The following is an 11058-nucleotide window of genomic DNA, read 5'->3' as shown; positions in this document are numbered from 1 at the left end:
AATCTGAAAAAACTGCATCATGTTTTTCACAAACATATTAAGCAGCACAATTGCTTTCAACGTTGACATTGAGCACCAAAACAGCATATTAGAATGATTTCTGAAGGATCATGTGACACTGAAGACTGGAGCTGAAAATTCAGATTTGCCATCACAGAAATAAATTACATTTGAAAATATATTAAAATAGAAAACAATTATTTTAAATTAATATTTCAATATTTTTACCGTATTGTATTTTTTATCAAATAAATGCAGCCTTGGTAAGCATAAGATACTTAATTTAGACTTAAATAAATAAAAAATCCACAAAAAAATAGTGACCCCAAACCTCTGAACACTAGAGTATTTGAATAAATGTAACATTTAGGTACAAAACAAGAACATTTTTAATTTGCAAGACTAATGTAACTCCCATTTCTAACTGATGTTTCCATGAGTATCACAGTTTGAACAAAACTTCATCTGTTAGCTACCAAGATAATTTGGTGATATATTATATTAAACAAACCAAAAACCTAAACGTTCCTGACAAATAATTGTCGAGCAAGTTAATTCAACATTAAAATAAATGGAAATGGAATAAAAGCCACACACTGTGCATTCACATTTTAAACTCAAGTTTGTCACATCACCTGCAGTCGCTATCACTCATTTAGCCTCAAATAGCCAACTCTCATTGGAAGGGAAAAAAATAAAAAATCTGCAGACTGTGATTGCCATTAATTGTCTTTTGTGTGTGAGTGAGTGTTGTGCTGGAAATGTGAACGGACGGCACTGCCAAATCACACTGTTCACACTAAACCAATATTTGTGCACAACAGACGGACCTCTGGACCGAGTATGAAGGCATAATCCATTAGTCTTTTGTTCCAGCCGTGCTGGCTTGCTGGGTTTTTCAGAAAAGCACAAAACCGCGTATATGAAGTGGCTGTTTCTCCACTGCACCAAAAAAGCCTCTGAATGGCTCTTTAACCTGATTCCTTATATTTCATATGCAAGCTAAGTACATAGATGCTCTCAAAGTACTGTTGTCGACTCTTAAGGAGCGAGATGATAGGATTCAGCTGCATTTATAAACTCAGGTGGAGGATTCTTCAGCTGCATAATGGAACTGCATGGCACTCAGACACACAAAAGCCCTATACTCTACCACACATATTGCTCAGAGACTCTTATATTTTAACTCTGGGATGCAGCCTTTGTTTAAAATAATAATAATAACCACCAGTAATAATATATTTATGTGGAGAAACCAATATAATCCAAAATGAAATCCAATTTAAAACCCACTTTAAATGTCTGAATGTGATTTCATTATATAAAACAATATCAAGTCAAGTGTCATCTGAAAACAATCTTTCCCAGAACAAACTTCATATTTCTGAGCTATATTTTCAATAACTTATAAGCAACTGGTACGAGGATGATTTTTTAGTATTTTTAGATTTATACCTGCTCTCCTCATACTGTATTGTGTATGTGTGTGTGTATATATACAGTCTCTGCATTATTTATTATTTTACCAAAATAAGAGGGATCATACAAAATGGGCTCTTTTTTGGTACTGACCTGAATAAGATTATTTCATACAAAAGAAGTTTACATATAATCCACAAGAGAAAATAAATGTGAAGATCAGGGTAAATTGAACTTATTTAGTCTTCTGGGAAACAAGTATAGGCCTATCTTCTGTAGCTTCTGAAGGGCAGTACTAAATGAAACAAATATGATATTTAGGCAAAATAAGAAAAATGTACACATCTTCCTTCTGTTTACAGCCCTGGCTCTTAATGCATGTTTGACCTTCTGGAGCATCAGTGAGCATTTGAACTTTTTGAGATAGTTGCGTATGCGTCCCTCAGTTGTCGTCAGTGTTAAAAGATGGATCTCAAAATAATACAGTCACTGTTGGAAAGGGATCAGATACAAAAGATGCTGGAAAACCAAAGAATTTGTGGGACCTGAAGGATTTTTCTGAAGAACAGCGGGCAGTTTAACTGTTCAGGACAAACAAGAGACTCATGAACAACTATCACAAGACAAAAAAAACCCAAAAAACAGCTGTGGATCATCCAGGCAACCACACAGTATTAAGAATCAAGCGTATGTAAACTTTTGAACTGGGTCATTTTTTTAAATTCAACTATTTTCTCTTGTGGACTGTATGTAAACGTCTTTTATGTGAAATATCTTATTCAGGTCAGTACAAAAAAAAAAACATTTTGTATGATCCCTCTTATTTTAGACACACACACACACACACACACACACACACACACACACACACACACACACACACACGTTTTGTGGATGATCAATGTGCAGCTGATTATTTCATGTTACTTCTTTATTTATGTTTATGCATTTTTAGGTGTTTTCTCTTCTTATTGTAGCCATTGGCATATATGCCAAAGTTCAGAAAGCAACAGGTATGAGAAGAGTTGTGTTCCTCGCCTCTAAATAAACTGCAGATGTGTGTGGATCAGTCGAGAGGTTAGCGGTGTTTCTGAGGGTTTTCCACAGACATAGTGCGTGACACGTTCCTCATTGATCCTGCTGTGATTCATGTTCTTCATCACCTTCTGCGGATGCATCGGAGCTCTGCGAGAATACATACGACTCCTTAAAATTGTGAGCATTACTGCACATACTTCACATTTTCATTCAGTGACTTACAAGTTAAGATAACACTATCTTATTCAGTAGTAAAACCTCCTTCCCTTTTTAGACATACGAGAATAGCGCTAATTGTCACATCAGGGTTATTAAAGCTGTTAACTAAAACTATTTAAAACATTTTTTGTTAATTAAAATCAATTAGAAATACAGTCAAATATGCTGAAATGTGCTTAATTTTAAAACTGGAAATAAATAAAACTTAACTAAAACTAAAAAAATAAAAAGCACATAAAATTACTAGAAATTAACCTAAAATGCAAAAATAAAAACTAAACATGAATTAAATATCAGCAGCCATGTAGCTATTAAATTAAAGTGTAAAAACAAATCTACACAGTGAAATATTCAGTGGAGTACAAGTGTGACAACTAGCCCCAGTCTTCCCTATACACCACAGTGCAACCAATTATTTAAATAGCAGTTAAAGACTTTTTTTTTTATCACTTCCTTGGTTTTCTTTCCTGTTCCTCTCTAGTTCTCATTTAGTCTTACCCTGGTCTTTCTAACCCAAATGGTCATTGCAATCCTGGGCTTCTTACGCTGACCAGGTGGGCTTTCACTTGAAACTTTAGTATATAATCTAGACAGGTTTTCTGCAGCACTGATACAGGATATGGGCTATCTTGTATGATCCCTCTTATTTTAGTAAAATAATTAACATTTTGCAGCTACTGCAAAGTATTTGTAAAATTTTGACCACAACTGTAGATATATATGTGTGTGTGTGTGAGTGAGAGAGAGAGCAAAGATTTAGTATATTCACTTTTTCTTTTATATATTTAAATAAATACAGGTCAGAAAAATAATTAATTATGTAGCATAAATATATGTTAGGCTGAATGACCATGGAACATGAATATTTTATTTTCACATTTTGAAACATTAAAGTAGACAGACAGTTGCGTTTAATATGCTTTTTTTTTAGCAATTTGCTATTTAAAACAAATGAAACATTTCTTTCACTTGAAACTTTAGTATATAATCTAGACAGGTTTTCTGCAGCACTGATACAGGATATGGGCTATCATATGAAACATATTTCATTGTTATGACTTTCACACACAGCAGGTTGTTAGAGATGAATTGAAACATTAGGATTTGGCTTGGTTAGGGAGGGTTAACCTCTTCTAGCAGTCATCTGTCAATCTCCAAGTCCATCTCATGGGCTAGCAAGTCAATTTAAAAGCAATCCACCATTCACTTCCACTGTTCATCTTACCCTTAATGTCAATTCCCGCTATAGAGTTTCCTATTGTTCTACAATTACCTCATCCTACGAGTGAACTCCTGAAGTTCTACAGTCCAGGAGAAGGTCCCATCGAGTGTATTACAACACATTATACTTCACCGTCAGAGCGCAGCCCACACAGTTAAACAGGGCAGTTTAAGGACGTCGCTCCAAGCATCTTCGATGCTTAATGATTAAAGAGCTTTGCCACATCAAAGTGGAACCAAATGTTCCGTTTCGATAGAGGATTTCTAGGAGGCTTCCTGTTAATGACATTCAGAGGTTCTTGAACATGCCAGCGTTAGAGAAACTGACAGGGGAGAAGTAGAGAGCTCAGGGGGGCCTCAAGAGTTAATTACCACATTAAAGCATATGCTATCAGAGCCGCCATGGTGAATTAGCGCTGTCGACCTGTCTCCCGTAGCACAATTACATATGCGTATACAACCCAGATGGAAGTGTTTGATTTTAGGTACATATGGAAATATACTTGGTGGCTAGACTGTATGAAGTGTCATGTTCACAGACACGCGATGCTCTGGGGAAATTTGTGAAAAAAGCCATTGTGCACTATCGAGATGACCTGGACCTTCAAAACCTAATGGACTACATCCAAAAAGAGGTACAGGTGTTATTTTGTATCAGACTGCGCACATTTTTCATGCAGCAGGCCGTCATTTGCATTTCAAAAATTACAAACAAAATTAAAAATAAATTAATAAAACTCATGTATACACTTGATCTTCCTTTTATTGTCAAAATTATTATTTTTGTATGTTTTATGTGACAAATATACTGTACGTGTGTAGATTATATTTATATACATACACATTTGCCATCAGTTTGTGCAAATGTAATGTTTCTAAAATAAGTTTATTATTTTCAACAGAGCTACATTTATTTGACTACATTATGGTGCTTTTTTGTCATTTTTGTAGGTTGTCTCAGCTTGAACATTCTGCAAAACAATATATATATATATATATATATTTATATGCAAGCAACATGCGGGTTAGTACATGACACAGAATTTAAATTTTTTGGTGAACTATCCCTACTTCACAACTAACTTTTGGGCAAATTTGAGTAAATATGATAATGTCAACTCAACACATGCATGACTCTCTAAATCAGAAACTGTTCTACTCTCCAATACAGTACAGTATGTTCTCCTGCCTCTTTGTCCTTCTCACAATGAAAAATCTTATGGGTCCAGCAGACAGAAGGTGAATATGTGGTCTAAAAATACTTTCTCTCCCTTCCTTCCATGCTTCTCCTTACAGTTCAAATGCTGTGGCTGGAACAACTACACCGACTGGTCCTGGAACCTCTACTTCAACTGCACCCTGTCAAACCCCAGCACTGAGAGATGTGCGGTTCCCTTCTCATGCTGCACTCCTCTACCAGGAGAGGTGAGAGTCAAGCACCTACTGTTTTAATCTAGAGTTATGAATATGTGAAATGAAATTGGACATAGAAATAGAAACAGATATGAGGTCGGTGTGTGAAGCACGGATTCATATGGCGCTTTATGAGTTTAAATATCTTTGGTGCGACTGAAGCTCTAAATCATAATAATTACATTTAACTTTGTTAAATGTTAACTTTTTTAATATTGTTTTATATTTCCCCAGTTTCACCCCTTCAAATTTAAAACATTCTCTCAAATGTTCTTGGCAACACATGTACAGTAACTGTATTATCTATAATCATCTCTGCATAATTACCTTGGAAAACCATATATTGAAGAATAAAAATAGCACATACTGTGGATATCATTTCAAAGTTTGGAGTCAGTAAGATTTTTAATGTTATTGAAAGATGTCTCTTATGCTGCATCAAAGCTGCATTTCCTTCATCAAAAATAGAGTAAAACTTATTATTACAATTTATAATAACTAATTATATTTGAATATATATTTTAAAATGTCATGTCCTGTGATGCAAAGCTGAATTTTCAGCACCAATTACTCCAGTCTTTAGTGTCACATGATCCTTCAGAAATCTCTGTAATGATTTGGTGCTCAAGAAACATTATTATTATCAATGATGAAAACAGTTGTGCTGCTAAATAATTTTTGTGGCAACCATGAAACTTTTTTTTCTTTTTCTGATGAATAGGAAGTTCAAAATAACAGCATTTACTTGAAATATAAATATTTTGTAACATTATATATTGTTACTGTCACTTTTGATCAATTTAAAGTGTCCTTGCTGAATAAAAGTATTCATTTATTTTAAAAGATTATTTGATTGATAGAGTCAAATTGGAGACCTAAAGCATACGTAAGATTAATTTGTGGTGCTAGATACAGAAAGTTTAACTAGTATTACTATAACTCATAGCTCGTTCTTTGTTAATACTTTACACGGTAACACTTTACAGCTAGATACAGAAAGTTTAACTAGTATTACTATAACTCATAGCTCATTCTTTGTTAATACTTTACACGGTAACACTTTACAGTAAGGTTCATTAGTTAACTACTTTAGTTAATGTTAATTTCAACATTTACTAATGCATTATTAAAATCAAAAGTTGTGCTTGTTAACATTAATGCACTGTGAATTAACATGAACTAACAATGAACAACTGTATTTTCATTAACTAACATGAATAAATACTGTAATACATGTATTGTTCATCGTTTGTTCGTGTTAGCTAAAACATTAACTAATGGAACATTATTGTAAAGTGTTACCCTTTACACTTATTATCCAGCGATACCGTTGACTTGATTGCAAAGATACTATTTAAACTGAGCTGGATGTTGACATCACTGAATTCAATGATGAACTGTCTTTAACTGAAAAATTAGTGTTTACTATTGTCATTTTGCATTATTGACACACTATTTTCCTAATTAATGCTGTTCAGTTGCTTTGACACAATCTGTATTGTTAAAAGCGCTATATAAATAAAGGTGACTTGACTTGACTTGACTTGACTTATTTGTTTAAATTCATAACATAATTCAGAAGTTTAAAGTCTTTTCCAAGAGATCAGAATCAATCTTCACATAGAGGATGATGAAATGAGTGTGTGAAAAAAAAAAAAAGCCAACAGGACCCAAGCCATATAAGACATATATAGGATGAGGAACATCATAGAGACTTGCTGGTCCATGTTCAAGAAACCATCCAGAATACCCTAGCAACCACATAGCAACATGCTAACAACCACTCAGAATGCTTTAGCCACCGCAAAACCCTTACAACCACCTAAAACACTCTAGCAAACACTGAAAGGCCAAACACCACTCACAATTTCAGAAAATGTCAAATTTGAGTTCAGTTATACAGTGATCCTTCATTTTGATCCTTTATTTGAACACAATCCCTCCACTTTTGTTCTCAGTATTTGTAGTCTAGCATTAGTGCAAAAGCAAAGTTGTATTATTTTTCATCTAATCACCTCAACAAAACTGTATGTGGTCATTGGTTTATTGCACTCTGCAACAAAGTGCCACGAAAGACGGATTCAAAGTGTCAAGTCAGCGTTTGCCCTTCCTCTGTGCCTTTATCTTTAATGATGATGGCCTGTGCCGCTAATTACCCCAGTTATAATCACATCAGTAAGAGCTTTGTGAAGACTGGGTTTACCAAACGTATCAGTAATACAAAGTTTCAATTTCAACACAGTTGTCACAGCAGCAATTCGAGGAGAATTTATGAGTTCTGAATTGCTTTCTTGCCGCTCAAGACAGCGAGTGACTGAGCAGTGCCATTCTGGTATGACGTCCAAAGCAGCTGCTTGGCTGAAATGCTAAATGCGTGCTCCAATTCAATCTGTGAAACGTGTCTAAATGCTGATAAGATACTCAAACAGAACATAGATCACCGATTTAGAGCGACTCCTTGGCAGACCTAAATATTATGATCTCTGTTCCCTTGGCAAATGTCTACGGTGATTGCTGGATAAACACTCTCTAAACAGGTCAGAGTGGACGAAATGCAATTCTTTCTAACAAAAACAGAAGAAAATATGTCACATTTAAGAGTGAAAATCTGTGTGGTTTATGGGTTTAATTGTTTTCAAGTATTCAGACGTATTGTTTGAAGTGAAAGGAATGACAGAAAATTCTGTGATTCATCCAAACAGATGTTCACATGGAGAAGATGGCACTGCGCAAGCAATATGAAAATTAATCATAACATTATTTCAGGGAGACCTGCAGGGATCACATGCATTTATAAATGCTGTTAAAAGTGATATTTTATCCCATTTCGGACATTAAAATGCAAACATGTGTTAAGATGCAAACGTGTTTTTCTTGTCAGTTATCAGACTCGTGGATACTGAAAGCTGTGTGAAATCTCTGTATAAAAGGGTGATGAATGATTAAACCACATATTAAGGAAAGTCCTGTTGCAAACATTCAAATGAAAATGCATGTCTACATATGTGACCTTGACCTGCATTCTACATCTGCAGCCCACTAGACAAAAAGGAATTCAACATCCTCAGGTTGCATTGTAAAAGACTCACACTAGAGCTGAAGGGGCAATGACCGGCCCTGACCCATCAGACTAGATAACGTAGGATGCAAAAAAAACCCGTCAAAATGCCAGACGAAAGGATCAAGAATAATCATCAACGACAGACAGAAAAAAAACAAAAAACTAAGAACCTCTACAATATACATAATTACATGTGTCTTTGTCAGGACGGCAGTTAATGTGTGCAGGTGATTTTTTACTGTGTTATGAAGATGCTAAAGTGTTTTGGGTTGTTGTTAGATGGATGCTTACTCTCCCAAAATGACCTCCGATGATATTCTGGTCCCTATATGGCAAAAATATGCACAGTATTAATAGTGCTGTTTGTTTTAGCAAAACTACTAATTAATCATGTTTGCATTTGAATACTATAGATTTAAAATGAGGTACATTAAGCAAACATGAATAGAATGAGGCTAACACATTACTGCCCCCTGCTGCTTACAGCTTAAAAACATCTTTTACTATTTCAGACTGTGATCAACTCCATGTGTGGTTTTGGGATTCAAACACAAAACCACCTGGACGCCACTAAATCCATCAATCCGGTGGGCTGTGCAGACAGAGCTGTAATATGGATTGAATCTCACCTGCTGTTAGTTGGGGCGCTGACTCTGGGTCTCGCTTTACCACAGGTAAAATTCAGCTTGTGAGGGATTTCAGTTTCTCAGACAGATGACACTCCGATCATGGGGTCAATATAACAGGATTATTAAGTATTGTTACACAAACAAAAATTGTGCTGAATATTAATGTAATATAATTGCTTTAGTAATCAATTTGTAATGGATAGTCCACCCCAAATTGAAAATTCTGACATCATTTACTCACCATGAAGTTGCTTATAACCTGTATGAGTTTCTTTCTCCTGTTGAACATGAAGATATTTTGAAAAATATAGGTAACCAAACAGCTGAACTAAACAACCCCATTGACTTCCATAGTATGAAGAAAAAACACTATAGTCAATGGGGACCATCAACTACCCACGTTCTTCAAAATATCATCATCAGAAGAAAGAAACTGTCCTTTTAACCATTACATTACACTTACATTACAATGAACACCGCTGGAATAATGAGTACATCACAACAAAACCATCTGCCATACCATGTTTTTGCCTAAATCACATAGGTTAAGCCTATAATAATGATGTTTTAGAGCTGTCTGGATGGATTTGTGTAAACTGCAAACTTCCATCATGATAACTTGCATAACATAAATAAACGAAAGAAGGTGGCTGCTATATTCTGTGGAAGGTGTCAAAATAGCTTGAAGCCACAACAAATAAACCTCAAAAAAAAAAAAAAGTGTCTGTAATAAATCACGAATCAACATTGCATAGCATCACATTTGCTGTTCACTGACTAGGTTCACAAAACTGTTTATATTGGTAACAGTGTCAAACTCTAAACCAAATAGCCAAGCCAAGTTATGTAGTTATTTTACCTTATCTGATATGAAACGCAACCGTTATGACTAGTGCCAGCATTGCCAAACTTTTGTATCCTTATTTTAAAACAACTGTTGTCAAAACAGCAGCGGCTTATACTTGCTCAGTCTTGCAGCTCACGTCATCAGATTCATCCTCGCAAAACAGAGGAGCCAAAGCACAACTCACGTAATGACCAACACAATGTTCGTCCGCAAGTAACTTGTAGTTTTATGCTCCATCCACTAGGGGGCGCATAGCATATCATTAAACTTATGTTTCAATTTTCAAACCAAAAAAAAAAAAAAAAAAATGGCTTGTACATTTTCCTATTCATTTGCCAATCCATTTGTCCTTTGTAGGGTCGTGGGGGTATATTTTTGCAAATGTGAGTATTGGAACAGGCCCTTAGTATGTGTCAATTTCGACTTTTCACATAGTTACAATAGTAGGGGGTTACAATTTTGTTTTTAAGTAATTTAATCATTCAGCCAGTTCACTCAAAATTCATTCAGGAACAAAACATATAGGCCTAATTGTCTTTGAGTGAGCAAATTTTTCAATCGTTCATTCAACCATTCAGAAAAGAAAAAAGACCTTTCTTGCCATTTGCAGCGAGTCGCACTAGTCCAAACTATTTTCATGGGTGGAGCAGAAACAGACAAAGTAACTGGCAATATTGTGTCTGTTCATTACAAATCAGTGAAGCATATCTGTGTGTGACCTTTTTAATAATTAATGTAATTAAGGGTTAGCTGTTAGCTGTGACAACGTTGGGCAAAAACTGAAATTACGATCCTCTCTCCATACACACCGCTGTCCTGACACAGTTCTTCTGTTTGATCTACAGATCGCAGGCATCGTTCTGTCTCAGATCCTCATTTCTGAGATCCAGAAAGAGATCGGATCTGTCATGTAGAGGAAGCAGACGATCATCTGCAGTGCCGCCAAACTCTCTCACATTCTGGAGTGATGCTTTCATTCTGCACTGACTGCTCTCACACTTCCAACACAATTTCCTATCGGATTCATTTCACTCTGCCTTGGAGCCAGTTCTTATTTATTTGTGATTTTGGTTGACATTTTTTCTGTTATTTGATAAAAAATAAAAATGTTTGTCTGTAAAGCTTGTGGGATTGTTATTTCTTCATTACAAATTGAAAAGTCTGGAGGCATATTTTTAAGTTTATTTTTAATGCACACACCACTGAATGAT

General features: G+C 35.3%; 1 pseudogene; it reads left to right on the top strand.

The window, feature by feature from the left end:
• LOC107672587 (tetraspanin-33-like) overlaps window positions 1-10914 on the top strand; it is a 14057-nt pseudogene extending 3143 nt beyond the window's left edge.
• The last annotated feature ends 144 nt before the right edge of the window (window positions 10915-11058 follow it).

The sequence above is a fragment of the Sinocyclocheilus anshuiensis genome, unplaced genomic scaffold (assembly GCF_001515605.1).
Source record: "Sinocyclocheilus anshuiensis isolate Anshui unplaced genomic scaffold, SAMN03320099.WGS_v1.1 scaffold28, whole genome shotgun sequence".
NCBI classification, from domain to species: Eukaryota; Metazoa; Chordata; class Actinopteri; order Cypriniformes; family Cyprinidae; genus Sinocyclocheilus; species Sinocyclocheilus anshuiensis.
This window is presented reverse-complemented; position numbering and strand designations above follow the sequence as displayed.